This window comes from Astyanax mexicanus, chromosome 8 (genome assembly GCF_023375975.1).
Source record: "Astyanax mexicanus isolate ESR-SI-001 chromosome 8, AstMex3_surface, whole genome shotgun sequence".
Taxonomy (NCBI): domain Eukaryota; kingdom Metazoa; phylum Chordata; class Actinopteri; order Characiformes; family Acestrorhamphidae; genus Astyanax; species Astyanax mexicanus.
In genome coordinates this window covers 36734046-36747889 of record NC_064415.1, presented here as the reverse complement: position 1 = coordinate 36747889, position 13844 = coordinate 36734046, and positions in this window count along the sequence as shown.

Below are 13844 nucleotides of genomic sequence, written 5' to 3'. Positions count from 1 at the left end.
TTTTTTTGGTCCCAAAATTTTTCGAAGTTTTTTTTGGTCCAAAATTTTTTTGGTCCCAAAATTTTTCGAAGTTTTTTTTGGTCCCAAAATTTTTTGAAGTTTTTTTTGGTCCAAAATTTTTTTGGTCCCAAAATTTTTCGAAGTTTTTTTTGGGTGAAAATTTTTTTGGTCCCAAAATTTTTCGAAGTTTTTTTTGGGTGAAAATTTTTTTGGTCCAAAATTTTTTTGGTCCCAAAATTTTTCGAAGTTTTTTTTGGGTGAAAATTTTTTTGGTCCGAAAATTTTTCGAAGTTTTTTTTGGGTGAAAATTTTTTTGGTCCGAAAATTTTTTGAAGTTTTTTTTGGTCCAAAATTTTTTTGGTCCCAAAATTTTTCGAAGTTTTTTTTGGGTGAAAATTTTTTTGGTCCCAAAATTTTTCGAAGTTTTTTTTGGTCCAAAATTTTTTTGGTCCCAAAATTTTTCGAAGTTTTTTTTTGGTCCAAAATTTTTTTGGTCCCAAAATTTTTCGAAGTTTTTTTTGGTCCAAAATTTTTTTGGTCCCAAAATTTTTCGAAGTTTTTTTTGGGTGAAAATTTTTTTGGTCCCAAAATTTTTCGAAGTTTTTTTTGGTCCAAAATTTTTTTGGTCCCAAAATTTTTCAAAGTTTTTTTTGGGTGAAAATTTTTTTGGTCCCAAAATTTTTCGAAGTTTTTTTTGGGTGAAAATTTTTTTGGTCCAAAATTTTTTTGGTCCCAAAATTTTTCGAAGTTTTTTTTGGGTGAAAATTTTTTTGGTCCGAAAATTTTTCGAAGTTTTTTTTGGTCCAAAATTTTTTTGGTCCCAAAATTTTTCAAAGTTTTTTTTGGTCCAAAATTTTTTTGGTCCCAAAATTTTTCGAAGTTTTTTTTGGGTGAAAATTTTTTTGGTCCCAAAATTTTTCGAAGTTTTTTTTGGGTGAAAATTTTTTTGGTCCCAAAATTTTTCGAAGTTTTTTTTGGTCCAAAATTTTTTTGGTCCCAAAATTTGTCGAAGTTTTTTTTGGGTGAAAATTTTTTTGGTCCCAAAATTTTTCGAAGTTTTTTTTTGGTCCAAAATTTTTTTGGTCCCAAAATTTTTCGAAGTTTTTTTTTGGGTGAAAATTTTTTTGGTCCCAAAATTTTTCGAAGTTTTTTTTTGGTCCAAAATTTTTTTGGTCCCAAAATTTTTCGAAGTTTTTTTTGGGTGAAAATTTTTTTGGTCCCAAAATTTTTCGAAGTTTTTTTTTGGTCCAAAATTTTTTTGGTCCCAAAATTTTTCGAAGTATTTTTTGGTCCCAAAATTTTTCGAAGTTTTTTTTGGGTGAAAATTTTTTTGGTCCGAAAATTTTTTGAAGTTTTTTTTGGTCCAAAATTTTTTTGGTCCCAAAATTTTTCGAAGTTTTTTTTGGGTGAAAATTTTTTTGGTCCCAAAATTTTTCGAAGTATTTTTTGGGTGAAAATTTTTTTGGTCCCAAAATTTTTCGAAGTTTTTTTTGGTCCAAAATTTTTTTGGTCCCAAAATTTGTCGAAGTTTTTTTTGGGTGAAAATTTTTTTGGTCCCAAAATTTTTCGAAGTTTTTTTTTGGTCCAAAATTTTTTTGGTCCCAAAATTTTTCGAAGTTTTTTTTGGGTGAAAATTTTTTTGGTCCCAAAATTTTTCGAAGTTTTTTTTTGGTCCAAAATTTTTTTGGTCCCAAAATTTTTCGAAGTATTTTTTGGTCCCAAAATTTTTCGAAGTTTTTTTTGGGTGAAAATTTTTTTGGTCCGAAAATTTTTTGAAGTTTTTTTTGGTCCAAAATTTTTTTGGTCCCAAAATTTTTCGAAGTTTTTTTTGGGTGAAAATTTTTTTGGTCCCAAAATTTTTCGAAGTTTTTTTTGGTCCAAAAATTTTTTGGTCCCAAAATTTTTCGAAGTTTTTTTTGGTCCAAAATTTTTTTGGTCCCAAAATTTTTCGAAGTTTTTTTTGGGTGAAAATTTTTTTGGTCCCAAAATTTTTCGAAGTTTTTTTTGGGTGAAAATTTTTTTGGTCCAAAATTTTTTTGGTCCCAAAATTTTTCGAAGTTTTTTTTGGGTGAAAATTTTTTTGGTCCGAAAATTTTTCGAAGTTTTTTTTGGTCCAAAATTTTTTTGGTCCCAAAATTTTTCAAAGTTTTTTTTGGTCCAAAATTTTTTTGGTCCCAAAATTTTTCGAAGTTTTTTTTGGGTGAAAATTTTTTTGGTCCCAAAATTTTTCGAAGTTTTTTTTGGGTGAAAATTTTTTTGGTCCCAAAATTTTTCGAAGTTTTTTTTGGTCCAAAATTTTTTTGGTCCCAAAATTTGTCGAAGTTTTTTTTGGGTGAAAATTTTTTTGGTCCCAAAATTTTTCGAAGTTTTTTTTTGGTCCAAAATTTTTTTGGTCCCAAAATTTTTCGAAGTTTTTTTTTGGGTGAAAATTTTTTTGGTCCCAAAATTTTTCGAAGTTTTTTTTTGGTCCAAAATTTTTTTGGTCCCAAAATTTTTCGAAGTTTTTTTTGGGTGAAAATTTTTTTGGTCCCAAAATTTTTCGAAGTTTTTTTTTGGTCCAAAATTTTTTTGGTCCCAAAATTTTTCGAAGTATTTTTTGGTCCCAAAATTTTTCGAAGTTTTTTTTGGGTGAAAATTTTTTTGGTCCGAAAATTTTTTGAAGTTTTTTTTGGTCCAAAATTTTTTTGGTCCCAAAATTTTTCGAAGTTTTTTTTGGGTGAAAATTTTTTTGGTCCCAAAATTTTTCGAAGTATTTTTTGGGTGAAAATTTTTTTGGTCCCAAAATTTTTCGAAGTTTTTTTTGGTCCAAAATTTTTTTGGTCCCAAAATTTGTCGAAGTTTTTTTTGGGTGAAAATTTTTTTGGTCCCAAAATTTTTCGAAGTTTTTTTTTGGTCCAAAATTTTTTTGGTCCCAAAATTTTTCGAAGTTTTTTTTGGGTGAAAATTTTTTTGGTCCCAAAATTTTTCGAAGTTTTTTTTTGGTCCAAAATTTTTTTGGTCCCAAAATTTTTCGAAGTATTTTTTGGTCCCAAAATTTTTCGAAGTTTTTTTTGGGTGAAAATTTTTTTGGTCCGAAAATTTTTTGAAGTTTTTTTTGGTCCAAAATTTTTTTGGTCCCAAAATTTTTCGAAGTTTTTTTTGGGTGAAAATTTTTTTGGTCCCAAAATTTTTCGAAGTTTTTTTTGGTCCAAAAATTTTTTGGTCCCAAAATTTTTCGAAGTTTTTTTGGTCCAAAATTTTTTTGGTCCCAAAATTTTTCGAAGTTTTTTTTGGGTGAAAATTTTTTTGGTCCCAAAATTTTTCGAAGTTTTTTTTGGTCCAAAATTTTTCGAAGTTTTTTTTGGGTGAAAATTTTTTTGGTCCCAAAATTTTTCGAAGTTTTTTTTGGTCCCAAAATTTTTTGAAGTTTTTTTTGGTCCAAAATTTTTTTGGTCCCAAAATTTTTCGAAGTTTTTTTTGGGTGAAAATTTTTTTGGTCCGAAAATTTTTCGAAGTTTTTTTTGGGTGAAAATTTTTTTGGTCCGAAAATTTTTTTGGTCCCAAAATTTTTCGAAGTTTTTTTTGGGTGAAAATTTTTTTGGTCCCAAAATTTTTTGAAGTTTTTTTTGGTCCAAAATTTTTTTTGTCCCAAAATTTTTCGAAGTTTTTTTTGGTCCAAAATTTTTTTGGTCCCAAAATTTTTCGAAGTTTTTTTTGGTCCCAAAATTTTTCGAAGTTTTTTTTGGGTGAAAATTTTTTTGGTCCCAAAATTTTTCGAAGTTTTTTTTGGTCCAAAATTTTTCGAAGTTTTTTTTGGGTGAAAATTTTTTTGGTAAAAAATTTTTCGAAGTTTTTTTTGGTCCCAAAATTTTTCGAAGTTTTTTTTGGTCCAAAATTTTTTTGGTCCGAAAATTTTTCGAAGTTTTTTTTGGTCCAAAATTTTTTTGGTCCCAAAATTTTTCGAAGTTTTTTTTGGTCCAAAATTTTTTTGGTCCCAAAATTTTTCGAAGTTTTTTTTGGTCCCAAAATTTTTTGAAGTTTTTTTTGGTCCAAAATTTTTTTGGTCCCAAAATTTTTCGAAGTTTTTTTTGGGTGAAAATTTTTTTGGTCCCAAAATTTTTCGAAGTTTTTTTTGGGTGAAAATTTTTTTGGTCCAAAATTTTTTTGGTCCCAAAATTTTTCGAAGTTTTTTTTGGGTGAAAATTTTTTTGGTCCGAAAATTTTTCGAAGTTTTTTTTGGGTGAAAATTTTTTGAAGTTTTTTTTGGTCCAAATTTTTTTTGGTCCCAAAATTTTTCGAAGTTTTTTTTGGGTGAAAATTTTTTTGGTCCCAAAATGTTTCTAAGTTTTTTTTGGTCCAAAATTTTTTTGGTCCCAAAATTTTTCGAAGTTTTTTTTGGTCCAAAATTTTTTTGGTCCCAAAATTTTTCGAAGTTTTTTTTGGTCCAAAATTTTTTTGGTCCCAAAATTTTTCGAAGTTTTTTTTGGTCCCAAAATTTTTTGAAGTTTTTTTTGGTCCAAAATTTTTTTGGTCCCAAAATTTTTCGAAGTTTTTTTTGGGTGAAAATTTTTTTGGTCCCAAAATTTTTCGAAGTTTTTTTTGGGTGAAAATTTTTTTGGTCCAAAATTTTTTTGGTCCCAAAATTTTTCGAAGTTTTTTTTGGGTGAAAATTTTTTTGGTCCGAAAATTTTTCGAAGTTTTTTTTGGGTGAAAATTTTTTGAAGTTTTTTTTGGTCCAAATTTTTTTTGGTCCCAAAATTTTTCGAAGTTTTTTTTGGGTGAAAATTTTTTTGGTCCCAAAATTTTTCGAAGTTTTTTTTGGTCCCAAAATTTTTCGAAGTTTTTTTTGGTCCAAAATTTTTTTGGTCCCAAAATTTGTCGAAGTTTTTTTTGGTCCAAAATTTTTTTGGTCCCAAAATTTGTCGAAGTTTTTTTTGGGTGAAAATTTTTTTGGTCCCAAAATTTTTCAAAGTTTTTTTTTGGTCCAAAATTTTTTTGGTCCCAAAATTTTTCGAAGTTTTTTTTGGGTGAAAATTTTTTTGGTCCCAAAATTTTTCGAAGTTTTTTTTTGGTCCAAAATTTTTTTGGTCCCAAAATTTTTCGAAGTTTTTTTTTGGGTGAAAATTTTTTTGGTCCCAAAATTTTTCGAAGTTTTTTTTGGTCCCAAAATTTTTCGAAGTTTTTTTTGGTCCAAAATTTTTTTGGTCCCAAAATTTTTCGAAGTTTTTTTTGGTCCCAAAATTTTTCGAAGTTTTTTTTGGGTGAAAATTTTTTTGGTCCCAAAATTTTTCGAAGTTTTTTTTGGTCCAAAATTTTTCGAAGTTTTTTTTGGGTGAAAATTTTTTTGGTCCCAAAATTTTTCGAAGTTTTTTTTGGTCCCAAAATTTTTCGAAGTTTTTTTTGGTCCAAAATTTTTTTGGTCCCAAAATTTTTCGAAGTTTTTTTTGGTCCAAAATTTTTTTGGTCCCAAAATTTTTCGAAGTTTTTTTTGGTCCAAAATTTTTTTGGTCCCAAAATTTTTCGAAGTTTTTTTTGGGTGAAAATTTTTTTGGTCCCAAAATTTTTCGAAGTTTTTTTTGGTCCCAAAATTTTTCGAAGTATTTTTTGGGTGAAAATTTTTTTGGTCCCAAAATTTTTCGAAGTTTTTTATGGTCCAAAATTTTTTTGGTCCCAAAATTTGTCGAAGTTTTTTTTGGGTGAAAATTTTTTTGGTCCCAAAATTTTTCGAAGTTTTTTTTTGGTCCAAAATTTTTTTGGTCCCAAAATTTGTCGAAGTTTTTTTTGGGTGAAAATTTTTTTGGTCCCAAAATTTTTCGAAGTTTTTTTTTGGTCCAAAATTTTTTTGGTCCCAAAATTTTTCGAAGTTTTTTTTGGGTGAAAATTTTTTTGGTCCCAAAATTTTTCGAAGTTTTTTTTGGGTGAAAATTTTTTTGGTCCAAAATTTTTTTGGTCCCAAAATTTTTCGAAGTTTTTTTTGGGTGAAAATTTTTTTGGTCCGAAAATTTTTCGAAGTTTTTTTTGGTCCAAAATTTTTTTGGTCCCAAAATTTTTCAAAGTTTTTTTTGGTCCAAAATTTTTTTGGTCCCAAAATTTTTCGAAGTTTTTTTTGGGTGAAAATTTTTTTGGTCCCAAAATTTTTCGAAGTTTTTTTTGGGTGAAAATTTTTTTGGTCCCAAAATTTTTCGAAGTTTTTTTTGGTCCAAAATTTTTTTGGTCCCAAAATTTGTCGAAGTTTTTTTTGGGTGAAAATTTTTTTGGTCCCAAAATTTTTCGAAGTTTTTTTTTGGTCCAAAATTTTTTTGGTCCCAAAATTTTTCGAAGTTTTTTTTTGGGTGAAAATTTTTTTGGTCCCAAAATTTTTCGAAGTTTTTTTTTGGTCCAAAATTTTTTTGGTCCCAAAATTTTTCGAAGTTTTTTTTGGGTGAAAATTTTTTTGGTCCCAAAATTTTTCGAAGTTTTTTTTTGGTCCAAAATTTTTTTGGTCCCAAAATTTTTCGAAGTATTTTTTGGTCCCAAAATTTTTCGAAGTTTTTTTTGGGTGAAAATTTTTTTGGTCCGAAAATTTTTTGAAGTTTTTTTTGGTCCAAAATTTTTTTGGTCCCAAAATTTTTCGAAGTTTTTTTTGGGTGAAAATTTTTTTGGTCCCAAAATTTTTCGAAGTATTTTTTGGGTGAAAATTTTTTTGGTCCCAAAATTTTTCGAAGTTTTTTTTGGTCCAAAATTTTTTTGGTCCCAAAATTTGTCGAAGTTTTTTTTGGGTGAAAATTTTTTTGGTCCCAAAATTTTTCGAAGTTTTTTTTTGGTCCAAAATTTTTTTGGTCCCAAAATTTTTCGAAGTTTTTTTTGGGTGAAAATTTTTTTGGTCCCAAAATTTTTCGAAGTTTTTTTTTGGTCCAAAATTTTTTTGGTCCCAAAATTTTTCGAAGTATTTTTTGGTCCCAAAATTTTTCGAAGTTTTTTTTGGGTGAAAATTTTTTTGGTCCGAAAATTTTTTGAAGTTTTTTTTGGTCCAAAATTTTTTTGGTCCCAAAATTTTTCGAAGTTTTTTTTGGGTGAAAATTTTTTTGGTCCCAAAATTTTTCGAAGTTTTTTTTGGTCCAAAAATTTTTTGGTCCCAAAATTTTTCGAAGTTTTTTTTGGTCCAAAATTTTTTTGGTCCCAAAATTTTTCGAAGTTTTTTTTGGGTGAAAATTTTTTTGGTCCCAAAATTTTTCGAAGTTTTTTTTGGGTGAAAATTTTTTTGGTCCAAAATTTTTTTGGTCCCAAAATTTTTCGAAGTTTTTTTTGGGTGAAAATTTTTTTGGTCCGAAAATTTTTCGAAGTTTTTTTTGGTCCAAAATTTTTTTGGTCCCAAAATTTTTCAAAGTTTTTTTTGGTCCAAAATTTTTTTGGTCCCAAAATTTTTCGAAGTTTTTTTTGGGTGAAAATTTTTTTGGTCCCAAAATTTTTCGAAGTTTTTTTTGGGTGAAAATTTTTTTGGTCCCAAAATTTTTCGAAGTTTTTTTTGGTCCAAAATTTTTTTGGTCCCAAAATTTGTCGAAGTTTTTTTTGGGTGAAAATTTTTTTGGTCCCAAAATTTTTCGAAGTTTTTTTTTGGTCCAAAATTTTTTTGGTCCCAAAATTTTTCGAAGTTTTTTTTTGGGTGAAAATTTTTTTGGTCCCAAAATTTTTCGAAGTTTTTTTTTGGTCCAAAATTTTTTTGGTCCCAAAATTTTTCGAAGTTTTTTTTGGGTGAAAATTTTTTTGGTCCCAAAATTTTTCGAAGTTTTTTTTTGGTCCAAAATTTTTTTGGTCCCAAAATTTTTCGAAGTATTTTTTGGTCCCAAAATTTTTCGAAGTTTTTTTTGGGTGAAAATTTTTTTGGTCCGAAAATTTTTTGAAGTTTTTTTTGGTCCAAAATTTTTTTGGTCCCAAAATTTTTCGAAGTTTTTTTTGGGTGAAAATTTTTTTGGTCCCAAAATTTTTCGAAGTATTTTTTGGGTGAAAATTTTTTTGGTCCCAAAATTTTTCGAAGTTTTTTTTGGTCCAAAATTTTTTTGGTCCCAAAATTTGTCGAAGTTTTTTTTGGGTGAAAATTTTTTTGGTCCCAAAATTTTTCGAAGTTTTTTTTTGGTCCAAAATTTTTTTGGTCCCAAAATTTTTCGAAGTTTTTTTTGGGTGAAAATTTTTTTGGTCCCAAAATTTTTCGAAGTTTTTTTTTGGTCCAAAATTTTTTTGGTCCCAAAATTTTTCGAAGTATTTTTTGGTCCCAAAATTTTTCGAAGTTTTTTTTGGGTGAAAATTTTTTTGGTCCGAAAATTTTTTGAAGTTTTTTTTGGTCCAAAATTTTTTTGGTCCCAAAATTTTTCGAAGTTTTTTTTGGGTGAAAATTTTTTTGGTCCCAAAATTTTTCGAAGTTTTTTTTGGTCCAAAAATTTTTTGGTCCCAAAATTTTTCGAAGTTTTTTTGGTCCAAAATTTTTTTGGTCCCAAAATTTTTCGAAGTTTTTTTTGGGTGAAAATTTTTTTGGTCCCAAAATTTTTCGAAGTTTTTTTTGGTCCAAAATTTTTCGAAGTTTTTTTTGGGTGAAAATTTTTTTGGTCCCAAAATTTTTCGAAGTTTTTTTTGGTCCCAAAATTTTTTGAAGTTTTTTTTGGTCCAAAATTTTTTTGGTCCCAAAATTTTTCGAAGTTTTTTTTGGGTGAAAATTTTTTTGGTCCGAAAATTTTTCGAAGTTTTTTTTGGGTGAAAATTTTTTTGGTCCGAAAATTTTTTTGGTCCCAAAATTTTTCGAAGTTTTTTTTGGGTGAAAATTTTTTTGGTCCCAAAATTTTTTGAAGTTTTTTTTGGTCCAAAATTTTTTTTGTCCCAAAATTTTTCGAAGTTTTTTTTGGTCCAAAATTTTTTTGGTCCCAAAATTTTTCGAAGTTTTTTTTGGTCCCAAAATTTTTCGAAGTTTTTTTTGGGTGAAAATTTTTTTGGTCCCAAAATTTTTCGAAGTTTTTTTTGGTCCAAAATTTTTCGAAGTTTTTTTTGGGTGAAAATTTTTTTGGTAAAAAATTTTTCGAAGTTTTTTTTGGTCCCAAAATTTTTCGAAGTTTTTTTTGGTCCAAAATTTTTTTGGTCCGAAAATTTTTCGAAGTTTTTTTTGGTCCAAAATTTTTTTGGTCCCAAAATTTTTCGAAGTTTTTTTTGGTCCAAAATTTTTTTGGTCCCAAAATTTTTCGAAGTTTTTTTTGGTCCCAAAATTTTTTGAAGTTTTTTTTGGTCCAAAATTTTTTTGGTCCCAAAATTTTTCGAAGTTTTTTTTGGGTGAAAATTTTTTTGGTCCCAAAATTTTTCGAAGTTTTTTTTGGGTGAAAATTTTTTTGGTCCAAAATTTTTTTGGTCCCAAAATTTTTCGAAGTTTTTTTTGGGTGAAAATTTTTTTGGTCCGAAAATTTTTCGAAGTTTTTTTTGGGTGAAAATTTTTTGAAGTTTTTTTTGGTCCAAATTTTTTTTGGTCCCAAAATTTTTCGAAGTTTTTTTTGGGTGAAAATTTTTTTGGTCCCAAAATGTTTCTAAGTTTTTTTTGGTCCAAAATTTTTTTGGTCCCAAAATTTTTCGAAGTTTTTTTTGGTCCAAAATTTTTTTGGTCCCAAAATTTTTCGAAGTTTTTTTTGGTCCAAAATTTTTTTGGTCCCAAAATTTTTCGAAGTTTTTTTTGGTCCCAAAATTTTTTGAAGTTTTTTTTGGTCCAAAATTTTTTTGGTCCCAAAATTTTTCGAAGTTTTTTTTGGGTGAAAATTTTTTTGGTCCCAAAATTTTTCGAAGTTTTTTTTGGGTGAAAATTTTTTTGGTCCAAAATTTTTTTGGTCCCAAAATTTTTCGAAGTTTTTTTTGGGTGAAAATTTTTTTGGTCCGAAAATTTTTCGAAGTTTTTTTTGGGTGAAAATTTTTTGAAGTTTTTTTTGGTCCAAATTTTTTTTGGTCCCAAAATTTTTCGAAGTTTTTTTTGGGTGAAAATTTTTTTGGTCCCAAAATTTTTCGAAGTTTTTTTTGGTCCCAAAATTTTTCGAAGTTTTTTTTGGTCCAAAATTTTTTTGGTCCCAAAATTTGTCGAAGTTTTTTTTGGTCCAAAATTTTTTTGGTCCCAAAATTTGTCGAAGTTTTTTTTGGGTGAAAATTTTTTTGGTCCCAAAATTTTTCAAAGTTTTTTTTTGGTCCAAAATTTTTTTGGTCCCAAAATTTTTCGAAGTTTTTTTTGGGTGAAAATTTTTTTGGTCCCAAAATTTTTCGAAGTTTTTTTTTGGTCCAAAATTTTTTTGGTCCCAAAATTTTTCGAAGTTTTTTTTTGGGTGAAAATTTTTTTGGTCCCAAAATTTTTCGAAGTTTTTTTTGGTCCCAAAATTTTTCGAAGTTTTTTTTGGTCCAAAATTTTTTTGGTCCCAAAATTTTTCGAAGTTTTTTTTGGTCCCAAAATTTTTCGAAGTTTTTTTTGGGTGAAAATTTTTTTGGTCCCAAAATTTTTCGAAGTTTTTTTTGGTCCAAAATTTTTCGAAGTTTTTTTTGGGTGAAAATTTTTTTGGTCCCAAAATTTTTCGAAGTTTTTTTTGGTCCCAAAATTTTTCGAAGTTTTTTTTGGTCCAAAATTTTTTTGGTCCCAAAATTTTTCGAAGTTTTTTTTGGTCCAAAATTTTTTTGGTCCCAAAATTTTTCGAAGTTTTTTTTGGTCCAAAATTTTTTTGGTCCCAAAATTTTTCGAAGTTTTTTTTGGGTGAAAATTTTTTTGGTCCCAAAATTTTTCGAAGTTTTTTTTGGTCCCAAAATTTTTCGAAGTATTTTTTGGGTGAAAATTTTTTTGGTCCCAAAATTTTTCGAAGTTTTTTATGGTCCAAAATTTTTTTGGTCCCAAAATTTGTCGAAGTTTTTTTTGGGTGAAAATTTTTTTGGTCCCAAAATTTTTCGAAGTTTTTTTTTGGTCCAAAATTTTTTTGGTCCCAAAATTTGTCGAAGTTTTTTTTGGGTGAAAATTTTTTTGGTCCCAAAATTTTTCGAAGTTTTTTTTTGGTCCAAAATTTTTTTGGTCCCAAAATTTTTCGAAGTTTTTTTTGGGTGAAAATTTTTTTGGTCCCAAAATTTTTCGAAGTTTTTTTTTGGTCCAAAATTTTTTTGGTCCCAAAATTTTTCGAAGTATTTTTTGGTCCCAAAATTTTTCGAAGTTTTTTTTGGGTGAAAATTTTTTTGGTCCGAAAATTTTTTGAAGTTTTTTTTGGTCCAAAATTTTTTTGGTCCCAAAATTTTTCGAAGTTTTTTTTGGGTGAAAATTTTTTTGGTCCCAAAATTTTTCGAAGTATTTTTTGGGTGAAAATTTTTTTGGTCCCAAAATTTTTCGAAGTTTTTTTTGGTCCAAAATTTTTTTGGTCCCAAAATTTGTCGAAGTTTTTTTTGGGTGAAAATTTTTTTGGTCCCAAAATTTTTCGAAGTTTTTTTTTGGTCCAAAATTTTTTTGGTCCCAAAATTTTTCGAAGTTTTTTTTGGGTGAAAATTTTTTTGGTCCCAAAATTTTTCGAAGTTTTTTTTTGGTCCAAAATTTTTTTGGTCCCAAAATTTTTCGAAGTATTTTTTGGTCCCAAAATTTTTCGAAGTTTTTTTTGGGTGAAAATTTTTTTGGTCCGAAAATTTTTTGAAGTTTTTTTTGGTCCAAAATTTTTTTGGTCCCAAAATTTTTCGAAGTTTTTTTTGGGTGAAAATTTTTTTGGTCCCAAAATTTTTCGAAGTTTTTTTTGGTCCAAAAATTTTTTGGTCCCAAAATTTTTCGAAGTTTTTTTTGGTCCAAAATTTTTTTGGTCCCAAAATTTTTCGAAGTTTTTTTTGGGTGAAAATTTTTTTGGTCCCAAAATTTTTCGAAGTTTTTTTTGGTCCAAAATTTTTCGAAGTTTTTTTTGGGTGAAAATTTTTTTGGTCCCAAAATTTTTCGAAGTTTTTTTTGGTCCCAAAATTTTTTGAAGTTTTTTTTGGTCCAAAATTTTTTTGGTCCCAAAATTTTTCGAAGTTTTTTTTGGGTGAAAATTTTTTTGGTCCGAAAATTTTTCGAAGTTTTTTTTGGGTGAAAATTTTTTTGGTCCCAAAATTTTTCGAAGTTTTTTTTGGTCCAAAATTTTTTTGGTCCCAAAATTTGTCGAAGTTTTTTTTGGGTGAAAATTTTTTTGGTCCCAAAATTTTTCGAAGTTTTTTTTTGGTCCAAAATTTTTTTGGTCCCAAAATTTTTCGAAGTTTTTTTTGGGTGAAAATTTTTTTGGTCCCAAAATTTTTCGAAGTTTTTTTTTGGTCCAAAATTTTTTTGGTCCCAAAATTTTTCGAAGTATTTTTTGGTCCCAAAATTTTTCGAAGTTTTTTTTGGGTGAAAATTTTTTTGGTCCGAAAATTTTTTGAAGTTTTTTTTGGTCCAAAATTTTTTTGGTCCCAAAATTTTTCGAAGTTTTTTTTGGGTGAAAATTTTTTTGGTCCCAAAATTTTTCGAAGTTTTTTTTGGTCCAAAAATTTTTTGGTCCCAAAATTTTTCGAAGTTTTTTTTGGTCCAAAATTTTTTTGGTCCCAAAATTTTTCGAAGTTTTTTTTGGGTGAAAATTTTTTTGGTCCCAAAATTTTTCGAAGTTTTTTTTGGTCCAAAATTTTTCGAAGTTTTTTTTGGGTGAAAATTTTTTTGGTCCCAAAATTTTTCGAAGTTTTTTTTGGTCCCAAAATTTTTTGAAGTTTTTTTTGGTCCAAAATTTTTTTGGTCCCAAAATTTTTCGAAGTTTTTTTTGGGTGAAAATTTTTTTGGTCCGAAAATTTTTCGAAGTTTTTTTTGGGTGAAAATTTTTTTGGTCCGAAAATTTTTTTGGTCCCAAAATTTTTCGAAGTTTTTTTTGGGTGAAAATTTTTTTGGTCCCAAAATTTTTTGAAGTTTTTTTTGGTCCAAAATTTTTTTTGTCCCAAAATTTTTCGAAGTTTTTTTTGGTCCAAAATTTTTTTGGTCCCAAAATTTTTCGAAGTTTTTTTTGGTCCCAAAATTTTTCGAAGTTTTTTTTGGGTGAAAATTTTTTTGGTCCCAAAATTTTTCGAAGTTTTTTTTGGTCCAAAATTTTTCGAAGTTTTTTTTGGGTGAAAATTTTTTTGGTAAAAAATTTTTCGAAGTTTTTTTTGGTCCCAAAATTTTTCGAAGTTTTTTTTGGTCCAAAATTTTTTTGGTCCGAAAATTTTTCGAAGTTTTTTTTGGTCCAAAATTTTTTTGGTCCCAAAATTTTTCGAAGTTTTTTTTGGTCCAAAATTTTTTTGGTCCCAAAATTTTTCGAAGTTTTTTTTGGTCCCAAAATTTTTTGAATTTTTTTTTGGTCCAAAATTTTTTTGGTCCCAAAATTTTTCGAAGTTTTTTTTGGGTGAAAATTTTTTTGGTCCCAAAATTTTTCGAAGTTTTTTTTGGGTGAAAATTTTTTTGGTCCAAAATTTTTTTGGTCCCAAAATTTTTCGAAGTTTTTTTTGGGTGAAAATTTTTTTGGTCCGAAAATTTTTCGAAGTTTTTTTTGGGTGAAAATTTTTTGAAGTTTTTTTTGGTCCAAATTTTTTTTGGTCCCAAAATTTTTCGAAGTTTTTTTTGGGTGAAAATTTTTTTGGTCCCAAAATGTTTCTAAGTTTTTTTTGGTCCAAAATTTTTTTGGTCCCAAAATTTTTCGAAGTTTTTTTTGGTCCAAAATTTTTTTGGTCCCAAAATTTTTCGAAGTTTTTTTTGGTCCAAAATTTTTTTGGTCCCAAAATTTTTCGAAGTTTTTTTTGGTCCCAAAATTTTTTGAAGTTTTTTTTGGTCCAAAATTTTTTTGGTCCCAAAATTTTTCGAAGTTTTTTTTGGGTGAAAATTTTTTTGGTCC